Here is a 14,793-nt window from a genome sequence, read left to right as displayed (position 1 = left end):
CAGAGACCTAGCCACATGTCAGACAAGTCCAATATGTCCATATACAGAGTCCTAGCTACATGGCAGATGAATCCTACATGTTCATATAGAGCTCTAGCTACTTGGCAGACACTTCCAATATATTCATAAACAGAGAGCTATTTACATGGCAGATTAGTCCTACATATCCATATACACAGAACAAGCTATATGGCACATGAGTTCAACAATGCCATATACAGAGAGATAGTTACATGTCAAACAATTCCAAAATGTGCATGTAAAGAGACCTAGCTACATGGCAGATGCTTCCAACATGTCCATATACAAAGAGCTAGCTACATGGTAGATAAGTCCAACATGTCTATATACTGAGAGATAACTACATGTCAGATGAGTCAAACATGTCCATATAGAGAGACCTTGTTGCATGGCAGACAAGTCCAATGTGCACATATACAGAGAGCTAGCTACATTGCACATGAGTACAACCTGTCCATATATAGAGATAGCTTCATGACAAATAAGTCCAACATGTCCATATACAGAGAGGTAGCTACATGTAAGATGAGTCCAACATGTCCTTATACAGTGAGCTAGATACATGGCAGATGAATCCAATATGTCCATATACAGAGGGCTGGCTACACTGAAAATGAGTCCAACTAGTCCATATACAGAGAGCTAGCTACATGGCAGATAAATCCAACATGTCCATATACATAGAGCTGGCTACATGGTAGATGAGTCCAACATGTCCATATATATAGAGCTAGCTACATGACAGATGAGTTCAACATGTCAGTATACAGAAAGCTTTCTACATGGCAGGTGAGTCCAACATATCCACATACAGAGAGCTCATTAGTGGCAGATGTGCCTTATATGTACACATACAGAATGCTAGCTACATGGTATATCAGTCCAACATATCAATGTATAGAGCAAGCTACATGGAAGATGAGTCCAACGTGTCCTTATACAGAGAGCTAGCTACATGGCAAATGAGTCTAACAGGACCATATACAGTGATCTAGCTGCAGGTCAGGCAAGGCTAATACGTTCATATACAGAGAGCTAGCTACATGGCAGATGAGTCCTACATATCCATATCCAGAGAGCTAGCTATATAACAGATAAGTTCAATATATCCATATACAGAGGGCTGAATACATTGAAAGTAAGTCCAACTTTTCCATATACAGAGAGCTAGCTACATGGCAGATAATTCCAACATGTCCATATACATAGAATTAGCTACATGGTAGATGAGTCCAACCTGTCTATATACAGGTAATTAGCTACATTGAGGATCAATCCAATATGTCCATATACAGAGAGCTAGCTACATGGCATACGAGTCCAAAATTCCCATATACAGAGAGCTAGCTACATTGCAAATGAATCCAACATGGCCATATACAGAGAGCTAGCTACATAGCAGATGAGTCCACCATGTCCTCATACAGAGACCTGGTTAAATGGCAGACAATCCAAAATATAAATACACAGAAAACTAGCTATTTGGCAGATGAGTCCAACATATCCATATACAGAGAGCTAACGACATGGAATTCGAATCCAAAATGTCAATATACAGAGAGGAAGCTTCATGGCAGTCCAAAATGTGCATGTACAAAGAACTAGCTAAATGGCAGATGTGTCCAACATATCTATATACAGAGAGCCATCTACATGGAATTCAAATGCAAAATGTCCATATACAGAGAGGTAGCTACATTGCATACCAATCCAAAATGTGCATTTACAAAGAGCTAGCTACATGGCAGATGTGGCCTACATGTCCACATACAGAAAGCAAGTTACATATCACATGAGTCTAACATGTCCATATACAGAGAGTTAAGAACATGTCAGACAAGTCCAAAATGTGCATGTAAAGAGACCTAGCTATATGGCAGATGCTTCCTACATGTCCATATACAAAGAGCTAGCTACATGATAGATAAGTCCAACATGTCTATATACTGAGAGATAACTACATGTCAGATGAGTCAAACATGTCCATATATACAGACCTTGTTGCATGGCAGACAAGTCCAATGTGCACATATACAGAGAGCTAGCTACATTGCACATGAGTGCATCCTGTCCATATACAGAGAGATAGCTTCATGACAAATAACTCCAACATGTCCATATACATAGAGGTAGCTACATTGCATATCAGTCCAAAATGTGCATGTACAAAGAGCTAGCTACATGGCAGATGTGGCCTACATGTCCACATACAGAGAGCAAGCTACATAGCAGATGATTCCTACATGTCCATATAAATAGAGCTAGCTACATGTCAGAAAAGTCCAATATGTTCATATACAGAGCTGCCTTCTTGAAAGATGAGAACAACATATCCATATACATAGAACTAGCTAAATAGCAGATGAGCCCAACATGTACATATATAGATAGCTAACGACCAGGTAGATGAGTCCAACATGTCCATATAGAGAGTTAGTTATATGGCAGACAAGTCAAATAAGTTCATATACAGAGAGCTAGCTACATGGCAGATGAGTCCAACATTTCCCTATACATAAAGCTATCTACATGGCAGATGATCCAACATGATCATATAGAGTGCTAGGTACATGGCAGAGAAGTCCAATATGTTCATGTACAGACATAGTTCAACAGTTGATGAGTCTAACAAGTCCGTATACAGAGAGATAGATACATGGCAGATGAGCCCAACAAGTCCATATTCATAAAGTTAGCTGCATAGCAGAAGTATTCAAAATTTCCATATACAGAGAGCTAGCTACAAAGTAGATGAATCCAATATGTCCATATACAGAGAGCCAGCTTGATGGCAGATGAGTCCATCCTGTTCATATACATAGAGCTAGCTACATGGCAGATGAGCCCAACATGTCCATATAAAGAGCTAGCTACATGCCAGATAGTCTAACATATCCATCTCCAGAGAACTAGCTATATGGCAGACGGGTCTAAAATGTCCATATACAAAATGCTAGCTGCATCATATATCAGTCCAACATGTCCATATACACAGTAAGCTACATGGCAAATGAGTCCATCATGTCCATATACAGAGAACTAGCTACATGACAGATGAGTCCAAAATGTCCATATACAGAGAGCTAGCCACATATCACACAAGTCCAATATGTCCATTTACAGATGGCAGATGAATCCAACATGTCCATATAGAGCTCTAGATACTTGGCAGACACTTCCAATATGTTCATAAACAGAGAGCTAACTACATGGCAGATTAGTTCTACATATCCATATACACAGAACTAGCTACATAGCACACAAGTCCAACAAGTCCATATACAGATAGCTAGTTAGTACCTGGACTAAGAAGTAGTTGTTTGAACAGAACATGGAAACACTGAATGTTTTTAAATTGGGAAAAGTGTGCAACAAGATTGTGTTCTTTCACCATACTTATCCAACCTGAATGATGAGCAAATAATAAGCGAAGCTGGGTTCTATAAAGAAAAATGTGGTGTCAGGATTGGAGGAAGTCTCATTAACAACCTGCAATATGCAGATGACACAACCTTGCTTGCTGAAAGTGAAGAAGACTTAAAACATTTACTGATGAAGATCAAAGAACACAGCCTTCGATATGGGTTGCATCTCAATATCAGGAAAACAAAAATCCTCACCACTGGACCAATAAACAACATTCTTATCAATGGAGAAAAAGATTGAAGTTGTCAAGGACTTCATTCTTCTTGCATCAACTATCAAAGCTTGTGGAAGCAGTAGTCAAGGGATCAGACAACGTATTGCATTGGGCAAATCTGCTGCACAGGAATTCTTTAAAGGTGTTGAAGAGCAGAGATATCAGCTTGAGGACTAAGGTGTGCCTGATCCAAGCCATGGTATTTTCAATAATCTCATATGGATGCAAAAGCTGGACAGTGAATAAGGAAGATCGTAGAAGAATTGATGCCTTTGAGTTGTGGTGTTGGAAGAGATTACTAAAAGTGCCATGGACTGCCAAAAGAACCAATAGATCTGTTTTGGAAGAAGTGCAGCGAGAGTGCTCCTTGGAGGCCAGGATGGCTAAGCCTCATCTCTCGTACTTTGGACATATTATCAGGAGTGAACAGTCTCTGGAGAAGGATGCCATGCAGGGTAAGATAGAGGGTCAGAGATAAAGAAGAAGACCCCCAACGAGATCGATCGGCCAAGTGGCATCATTGATGGCTTCAAGTGTGACAGCGGTAGTGAGGTTGGCCCAGGATCAGACATTGTTTCGTTCTGCTTTGCATGGGGTCTCTATGAGTCGGTTCCGACTTCATGGCACCTGACAACAACAACAACAACAATTACATGTCAGGCAAGTCCAATATGTTCATATACAGAGACCTAGCTACATGGCATATTAGTCCAATATATCCATATACAGCGGGCTGACTACATTGAAAATAAGTCCAACTTGTCCATATACAGAGAGCTAGCTACATGGCAGATAAATCCAACATGTCCATATAAATAGAGCTGGCTACATGGTAGATGAGTCCAACATGTCCATATATAGAGAGCTAGCTACACGACAGATGAGTTCAACATGTCCATATACAGAGAGCTTATTACATGGCATATGAGTCCAACATATCCATATATAGAGAGCTACCTTCATGGCAGATGAGTCCAACATGTCCATATATAAAGAGCTAGCTACTTGACAGATGAGTCCAATTTGTCCATGTAGAGAGATAGACACATGGAAGAGTGTTGAATACGATACAGAACTAGATGCAGGGACAGTTGAGGACACGGACTCTGGATGTAACCCACCAGGAAAACCTGTGTGAAAAGGAAGCAAACTTCTTTATACATCTTAGAGTCCTCCCTTGACCTAACAATATAAACAAGAATAGGTTCTAGACATGTACTAAATATTTACTGACTTACTGAGAATTTTTACCCACAGCAAAAAAGTGTAAGGAATGCACAGATGTTAGCAGTGTAACTACAAGCAGGCAATGCTTTGACTGTTATCTCAAGACATGTATAAAAATCCATGAAAGCTAAAAATAAAGTGCTGTTCTTGCCAAGTGAGGCAGCCTCCTGTTCTCCTTTGCACTCCCCAGGCTCCCTGGTTCTTAAGATCTGAAGCCCTCACTGAAGATTGACAGAGTGTGAGAAGGACCTGTGAGAAGGGTAGGAATCATTAGCAGGATGGGAAACGGAGAATACCGGTTGTGTAATTTTGCTACTTTATTAAGACATTTGTTTGCTGATTTTGGAGCTAAGGTTACACTTTCACAAATTTAAAAATGTTTAAGCATAGTTACAAACTTTAATCCTTGGTTCCCAGACGAGGGCAATTTAGATGTAGAAACTTGGGAGCAAGTTAGACAGAATGTGACTAGAGAATATCAGAAGGGTGTCTCTGTTCCTGTCATGTTTTGGTCTAATTGGGCTTTAATTCGAGTTGCAATAGAGGCGGTTGAAGGCGATTCGGATGTTACTAGTTCATGAACACTGACACCAGCAGCCAAGGAGCAGCTTAAATTTGTAGAACAACAAATAAAATCTCAATTCGTTTTTCGATATGATCCTATAAAACCTATTATCCTTTTATGTTTTCCTTCCGAACACTCTCCCACTGGAGTTATTGCCCAAGAGAATAAACCTTTAGAGTGGCTTTATCTAAAACATTCTTTAACAAAAACTGTTGTCACTTATGAGTTGTTGGCAGAACTAATTATTAAAGGTCAGAATCATATTCCTGCTATATGGGGTTTTGACCCTGTGCTTAGAGTGTTCCCTATTGCTACTCACAAATTTAATGAATTATATAGTTATCGTCTGATTTTCAAATAGCTTTAGCAGATTACTGGGGAAAACTTGGGTGTCATTATCCTATAGGTAAGTTTTGGGATTTTCTACAATGAGTTTATTTTGTTATTAAAGATATTCTTTCTCCTGATCCATTTTTAATGCTCCTACTTATTTCATTGATAGTTCTTCTAATGGTAGAGCTGGTATTTAGGGCCCAAAATTATGATATTATGTTGACACTCTCTATAGTTCAGCTCAACAAGTGGAATTAGCTGCCTTTCATTCTTTGTTGCAAACTCTTCCTTCTCAATGCCAATGTTGCAATATTTTTACACATTCCCCACTTGGTCAATGGCACAATTTCATCTAAACACTCTGTTATTAGTTTATTACTTGCTCAAATACAAACGATATTAAGATCTTCTACCTGTCATATTTATATTTCTTATGTCAGGGGTCACACTTCTTTGCCTGGCCCTATTGTACATATGAATCTTCAAGTAGATGCATTGACTCAATTCCCCATATTCACTTCCTCAGAGGAAGAACATAGCATATTACATACTAGTGCTCATAGGTTACATTCTCATTACCATATTCCTTTAGCTAAAGCTAGCTCCATAATTCAGCAGTGTACAACTTGTGTCCTTTTTTCTTGCACTGGTCATGTAGTGGGTGTTAATGCTAGAGGTTTTGAATCTAATCAGTTATGGCAAATGGATGTTACTCATTTTTCAACTTTTAGACATATTCCTTATATTCATGTCACTATCGATACATATTCTGGATTATTGTGGGCTACACCTCAACCAGGAGAATGTAGTCCTCATGTTTGTTCCCATTTGTTGCACTGCTTCGCAGTAATGGGTTTGCCAACTGTGCTGAAGACTGATAATGCACCTGGGTATGCTAGTACTGCTTTTCAGTCTTTCTACAGAGAGTGGCAGATACACCGTATTATTGGCATTCTATACAACCCTAGAGGACAGACACTAGTTGAGCGTGTGAACCGTACACTAAAGCTTTTGTTGCCCAAATTAGTTAAAAAGAAATGGGGGAGTATGGCAAGTAGATTAGATATTATGAATATTATGCATACTGCTTTATTAATGTTGAATTTTTTGAATCTGCCACAAGGGGAGCCAGCTCAGTCAAGGGCTGATAAACATTTTGATCAAACCAAACCACCATTGCACAATATCTCAGTTTGGGTGAAAATACCAGGCCAAGAATTATGGAAACCTGCTACATTATTAACTATTGGCAAGGGTTATGCTTCTGTCATTGTAGGATATGGCTCCTCCTCAGCAGTATGGATACCTCTTCGGTGCATCTGGCCCTGGAGACTTGGAGACCACAAAAATAGGAATCCGAGAGTGTGATTAGAAACCATTGTCCAACAAAATTAGACCCTTGATTCAAGGGATGGCAGAGTCAAGACTAATAAAGAATAGACGACGATGACAACATAGACCTCTGAAAGCTCAGCCTTTGCCTACTTGGGGGCAGATGAAATAATTATCTGTCAAAGGAGAGGAAATCTTAAAGCATAATCAAACACCTGAGATGGCAGATAATTTGTTTATTGCTATGATAGCTGTATTGTCATGTGTGTCTAATATGCAAGCTGTTAACGTATCATAACCTTCACCTTACATTATTGGGCTTATATCCCTCACCCTCCTATGGTTAGTATTGTAGATTGGCCTTATGTTGGTCCAACTGTTTTTATTAATGATTCTGTACATTTGCTCGGACTGTGGTTGGTCCAGGGGCCTGTGCATCCTCAAGAAGGACAACATTTCAATTTTACCTTAGGATACCATGTCTTACCTTTGTGTGTTGGTGCCACTGCTCCATGTGTAGCAATTATTTCTCAGAAATGGGTGGGCATCTTGCCCCCAAAAGATAAAGCTGGTGGAGCCTCTTTTGAAATGATGTTATTTTTGGCATTATCCCTAAATTTTACTCAAGAGAATATAACACTCGATGTTATGACTAAGCTATCTAAATCAGTATGCCAACAATTATCTTACAAAAAATATAAATTTGAATCTATTATGTGGTCCACATGTTGCAGAATTCATGGGAAAATGTTAAAATGGCATAATGAAAGGTTTGTTGATTGGGGACCTCATGGGAAATTTCTTGATAATTGCGCTGTTGAGTTTAATGCAACCTGGTGTGACACTGTTCATCAAGCCACGTGGAATTGTTCTGGGAAGTCTTACACTCATTCAGGTCCTCAGTGGATGGCATGGTATGATGGAAGATGGGCTCCACCAAGACCTAGGCTACGTTTGCCTTCTGTACTTTGAGGACCAGAACAATGGGACTTATGGAAATTGGCTGCAGCATCTAATGAGATTCGAATATTTCATGGGAATTAAACATTTACATATAATAACAGAGTATATATACAAGCTTGTGTTACATTGCTGTATATGTTAGCTATTGGAGCACTAACTTTTAATAATTCAATGCATATGATATCATGATTTGATTGTAGATTATATACATGTATTAATTCTACTTTATCTTTGTTAAAAAACAATAAGAGTAGCATACTTGTGGTGAAAGCAAGGACACATTTTAGGTTACCTATTGATCTCCAATGCCCATGGGAAGAGACACCAGTTTCTGGAGCTTTGTTTAGAGTAGTATGACACCTATTACATCGTATTAAAAGATTTATTGGATGGATAATTGTAGCCCTGTTGGGCCTTATTGCTATTACAGCTACAGCTGCAGTAGCAGGAGAGGCTCTACATGAAAGTATTCAGACACATGATTTTGTTACTAAGTGGCATAATCAATCACATCAGCTTTGGCAATCTCAATTTATGATTGACACTAATTTAGAAGGAAAAATTGACACAGATAGTTGATTAGATTGGGGATCAACTATTCATGCTTAAAAAACAATTAACTTTAAAATGTGATTGGAATCAAACCAGTTTTTTGTGTAACTCCTATTAATGCTTCTTATATTCAATCTCAGTGGGATAGTCTTAAATTTCATCTACAAGAAATATCTAGTAATCTCTCTGTTAACATAGTAGATTTAGAGAATGAGGTAACTACATTTTTTAAAGACACCCTGCCTGCTTCATCCTTGCAAGGTCTAGCAGAGGGCATAGCAGAGGCTTTGTGAGGAATGGATCCTCAAAGCTGGATGCAAAGCATCATGCATAGTAGTACTGGCACTGTTATTGCAATTGCTTGTAAATGTATCATTTGCTATTTTTAGTTTAAGATTTCAAAAAATAGAATGACTCATAAGGTGAATGCTATTAATTGGCTTTTTATAAAAAAAAAAAGAAAGGGGGAATTGTTGAATATAAGAAAGAACTAGATTTACAGATGTTTGAGAACATGAACTCTGGATGGAACCCACCAGGAAAACCTGTGTGAAAAGGAAGCAAACTTTCTTATACATCTTAGAGTCCTCCCTTGACCTAACAGAATGTAAACAAGAATAGGTTCGAGACGTGTACTAAGTATTTGCTGACTTACTGAGAATTTTTACCCACAACAAAAAAGTGTAAGGAATGCACAGTTGTTAGCAGTGTGGCTACAAGCAGGCAATGCTTGGCTGTTATCTCAAGACATGTATAAAAAGCCATGAAAGCTAAAACTAAAGTGCTGCTCTTGCTGGACAAGGCAGCCTCCTCTTCTCCTTCACACACTGCAAACTCCCTGGTTCTTTAAAGCAGAGGAGTCCAACATGTGCATATACAGAGAGATAACTACATGGTAGATAAGTACAATATGTCCATATATAGAGTGCTTGCTACATGGTAGACGTGTGCAACTTGTCCATATACTGAGAGCTAGTTACATGGCAGAGTAGTGCAACATTTCCATATACAGAGATCTAGCTACATGGTAGACGTGTGCAAAATGTCCATATACATAGAGCTAGCTAAATAGCAGATGAGCCCAATATGTCCATAAACTGATAGCAAGCAACCTGGCAGATGAGTCCAACATGTACATATAGAGAGCTAGCTACTTGGCAAACAAGTCCAATATGTTCATATACAGAGATCTAGCTAAATTACAGATGAGTCCAGTATATCCTTATACAGAGGGCTGGCTACATGACAGATGAGTCCAACATGTCCATATAGAAAGATCTAGCTACATGGCAAATGAGTCCAACAAGTCCATATACAGAGAGTTAGCTCCATGGCAGATGAGTTCAACATGTACATACACAGAGTGTTAGCTACACAGCAGATGAGTCCACTGTATCCATATACAGAGAGCTAGCTACATGGCAGATGAGTCCAATATGTCCATGTACAGAAAACTAGTGGCATGGAAAATAAGTACAACATGTTCACATAGACAGAGCTAGCTACATGGCAGGCAAGTCTGACATGTCCATATACAGAGAGCTAGCTACATGGAAAATAAGTCCAACATGTCCATATACATAGAGCTTGCTACATGTTAGATGAGTCCAACATGTCCATATATAGAGAGCTAGCTACATGACAGATGAGTGCAACATGTCAATATACAGATAGTTTTTTTACATTGGAGGAGAGTCCAACATATCCTTATACAGAGAGCTAGATATGTGGCAGATGTGTCCAACATGTCCACATACAGAATGCTAGCTACATGGTATATCATTTCAACATATCAATATACAGAACAAACTATATGGCAGGTGAGTCCAACTTGTACATATACAGGCAGATCAATCCCATATGTGCATATACAGAGAGCTAGCTACATGACAGATGAGACCATCATGTCCATATACAGAGAGCTAGCTACATGGCAGACAAGTCCAATATGTCTTTATACAGAGAGCAAATTACATGGCAGATGAATCCAATTTGTGCATATACATAGAGATAACTACAAGGTAGATAAGTACAATATGTCCATATAAAGAGTGCTTGCTACATGGTAGATGTGTCCAACATGTACATATACAGAGAGCTAGCTACATGGCTAACAAGTCTAACATGTCCATATACAGAGAGCTAGATACATGGCAGGTAATTACAACATGTCAATATACAGAGAAGACGCTTCTTAGCACAGAAATCCAGAAAGTCCATACACATAGTGTTACCTGCATTGTAGATGAGTCAAACAGGTCCATGTGAAGACAGCTAGCTACATGGCAGATGATTTCAAAATGTCCATATACAGAGAGCCAGCTACATGGCAGATGAGTCCAACTTGTCTATATACAGAGCTAGCTACAGGGCAGATAAGTTCAACATGTCCATATATAGAGAGTTAGCTATATGGGAGACGAGTCCAAAATGTCCATTACAGAATGTTAGCTACATGGAAGATCAGTTAAATATGTTCATGTACAGAGAGATAGGTACGTGGCAAATGAGACCAACATGTACATATATATATAAAGGTAGCTACATGGCAGAGAAGTCCAACAACTCCATATACAGAAAGCTTGCTACATGGACAATGAGTCCAATATGTTCATATACAGAGAGCTAGCTACATGGAACGTGAATCCAAAAAATCCATATATCTATGGTTAACTAAATTGTAGATGACTCCAAGATGTCTATATACAGGATGCTAGCTACATGGCAAATGAATCCAATATGTCCATATACAGAGAGCTAGCTACATGGCAGATGAGTCAACATATCAACCCAACTTGTCTATATGCAGAGAGATAGCTACATGTCAAACAATTATAATATGTGCCTATACAGAGAGCAAGCTACATGGCAGATGAGTCCATCATGTCCATATACAGAGAGAAAACTACATGGCAGATATGGACAAAATGTCAATATTCAAAATGGTTGCTACATGTTAGAAGAGTCCAAAATGACCATATACAGAGAGAAAATTACATGGCAGATATGGACAAAATGTCAATATTCAAAATGGTTGCTACATGTTAGAAGAGTCCAAAATGTCCATATACAGAGTGCTAGCTACATGGTAGATGAGTCCAACATATTCATATACAGAGAGATGCCTTCAAATCAGACAAGTCCTATATCTTCATATTCAGAGAGCTAGCTATATGGCAGATAAGTCCAACATGTCAGTATAAAGAGAGCTTGCTATATGGCAAACATGTCCAATATATTCATAAAAAGAGAGCTAGCTACATGGTAGATGAAACAAACATGTCCATATAGAGCTCTAGTTACTTGGCAGGCACTCCCAATATATTCATAAACAGAAAGCTAGCTACATGGCAGAGGAGTCATGCATATCCAAATACATAGAACTATCTACATGGAACATGAGACCAACAAGTCGATATACAGAGAGCTAACTACATGTCAGACAAGTTCAATATGTCCATATACAAAGAGCAAGCTACATGGCAGATGAGTCCAACAGGTCCATATACAGAGAGCTAGCTACACGGGAATTGAGTCCAACATGTCCATATATAAAAGGTAGCTACATGGCAGATAAGTCCAACATGTCCATATTCAGAGAGCTAGCTACATTGCAGATGAGTGCAACTTGTCCATATACAGAATGCTATCTACATGTCAGAGAAGTCCAATATGTCCATATACAGAGAGCAAGCTACAGGGCAGATGAGTCTGACATGTCCATATACAGAGAGATAACTACATGGCAGATAAGGACAAAATGACCATATACAGAATGTTTGCTACATCGTAGACAAGTCCAAAATTTCCATCTACAGAGTACTAGCTACATGACAGATAAGTCCAACATATCCATATACAGAGAGCTTGCTATATGTCATATGAGACCAACATATCCATATACAGAAAGATAGCTACATGGAAGATGAATCCAACATGTCCATATAAAAAGGATTACATACATGGCAGACAATGCCTATATGTTCATGTACATAGAGCTAGCTACATGGTAGATAAGTCCAACATGTCAACATACAGAGAGCTAGCTAACTGTCAGACAAGTCCAATATGTTCATATAGAGACCTAGCTACATGGCAGCTGAGTCCAGCATGTCCATATACGGAGAGCAAGTTAAAAGTCAGACAAATCCAAAATGTCCATATACAAAGAGATAGCTACATGGTAGATAATTCCATCATATCCATATACAAAGAGCTAGCTACATGGCAGATGAGTTAAACATGTCCGTAAACAGAGAGCTCACTACATGGCAGGTGAGTCCAACAGGGCCATAAACAGAGAGCTAGCTACATGTCACATGAATCCAACATATCCTTATACAGAGAGCTGGCTTCATGGCAGATGAGTCTAACAAGTCCATATATAGAGAGCAAGGTACATGGCTGATGAGTCCAACATGTCCATATACAGACACCTAGCTCTATGGTAGATGATAAGAAAATGTCCATATACAGAGAGCAAGCTACACGGAAAATAAGTCCAACATGTCCATATACAGAGAGGGAGCTACAATCCAGGAAATTCCAACATATTATTATACAGAGAGCTAGCTTCATGGCAGATAAATCCAACATGTCCATATACAGAGAGCTAGCTAAATGGCAGATGAGTCCAAAATGTCCATATACAAAGAGCTACTAGATGTTAGAAAAATCCAACATGTTGATATACAAAGAGTTAGCTACATGGCAGATGAGTTCAATATATTCGTGTACAAAGAGCTAGCTACAAGGCAGATAATTCCAACATGTTTATATACAGAGATCTAGGTACATGGCAGATGAATCTAACAAGTCCAAAAACAGAGAGCAAGCTGCATGATAGACGGTTGCAACACATCCTTATATAGAGAGCTAGCTACATGGCAAATGACTTCAACATGTCCATTGATAGAGTGCTATTTACATGGCAGATGAGTCTAACATTTTCATATACAGAGACCTAGCTACATGGCAGATGAATCCAACATGTCCATATACAGAGAGCTAGCTACATGGCAGATGAAACCAACATGTCCATATACAGAGAGCTAGCTACATGGCAGATGAAACCAACATGTCCATATACAGAGTGCTAGCTATATGGCAGGAAAGACCAACATGTCCACATACAGAGAGCTAGATATATGGTAGATTAGTCCAACATGTCCATATACATGGAGGTAGCTACATGGCAGATCAGTACAACATGTCCATAAACAGGGAGCTAGCTAAATGGAAGATGAGTTCAACATGTATATTTACAGAGAGCTAGCTACATGGCAGGAAAATAAAACATGTCCAAATGCAGAGAGCTAGCTACATGACAGAAAAGTCCAACATGTCCATATACAGAGAGATAGCTACATGGCAGATGAGTTCAACATGTATATGTACAGAGAGTTAGCTACATGGCAGATGAGTCCAACATGTCAATATATAGAGAGCTAGATACATCACAGATGAGTCCAATATGTCCATACTCATAGAGCTGGCTTCTTGGCAAATAAATCCAACATGTCCATATACAGTTAGCTAGCTACATGGCAGCTAAGTCCAACATGTCCATATACAGGTAGATAGCTAAATGGCATATGAGTCCAACATGTCCATATGTAGAAAGCAAGCTACATGGCAGATGAGTCCATCATGTGCATATACTGGGTGGTGCATGGCAAAAAAAGTCCAACGTGTCCATATACAAACAGCTGGCTACTTGTCAGGTAATTTCAACATGTCCATATACAGAGAGTTAGCTATGTGGCAGATGAGTCTAACAAGTCCATATACAGAGAGCAAGCTGTATGGCAGATGGCTTCAACATATCCTTATATAGAGACCTAGCTACATGGCAGATGAGTCCAACATGTCCATATACAGACAGCTAGCCACATGGCAGGTAAGTGCAACATGTACATATACAGATAGCTGGCTATATGGTAGATGATTTGAACACGTCTATATACAGAGAGCAAACTACAAGGAAAATGTGTCCAAATTGTCCATCAACAGTTAGGTAGCTTCAATCCTGTAATTCAAGCATGCCCAAATATAGAGAGCAAGCTACATGACAGATGAGTCCAACATATCCAGATACAGACTGCTAGCTATATGGCAGATGATTCAAACATGTCCATACTCAGAGAGCAAACTACATGGA

This window comes from Chrysochloris asiatica, unplaced genomic scaffold (assembly GCF_000296735.1).
Source record: "Chrysochloris asiatica unplaced genomic scaffold, ChrAsi1.0 scaffold00537, whole genome shotgun sequence".
Classification (NCBI taxonomy): Eukaryota; Metazoa; Chordata; class Mammalia; order Afrosoricida; family Chrysochloridae; genus Chrysochloris; species Chrysochloris asiatica.
This window is presented reverse-complemented; position numbering follows the sequence as displayed.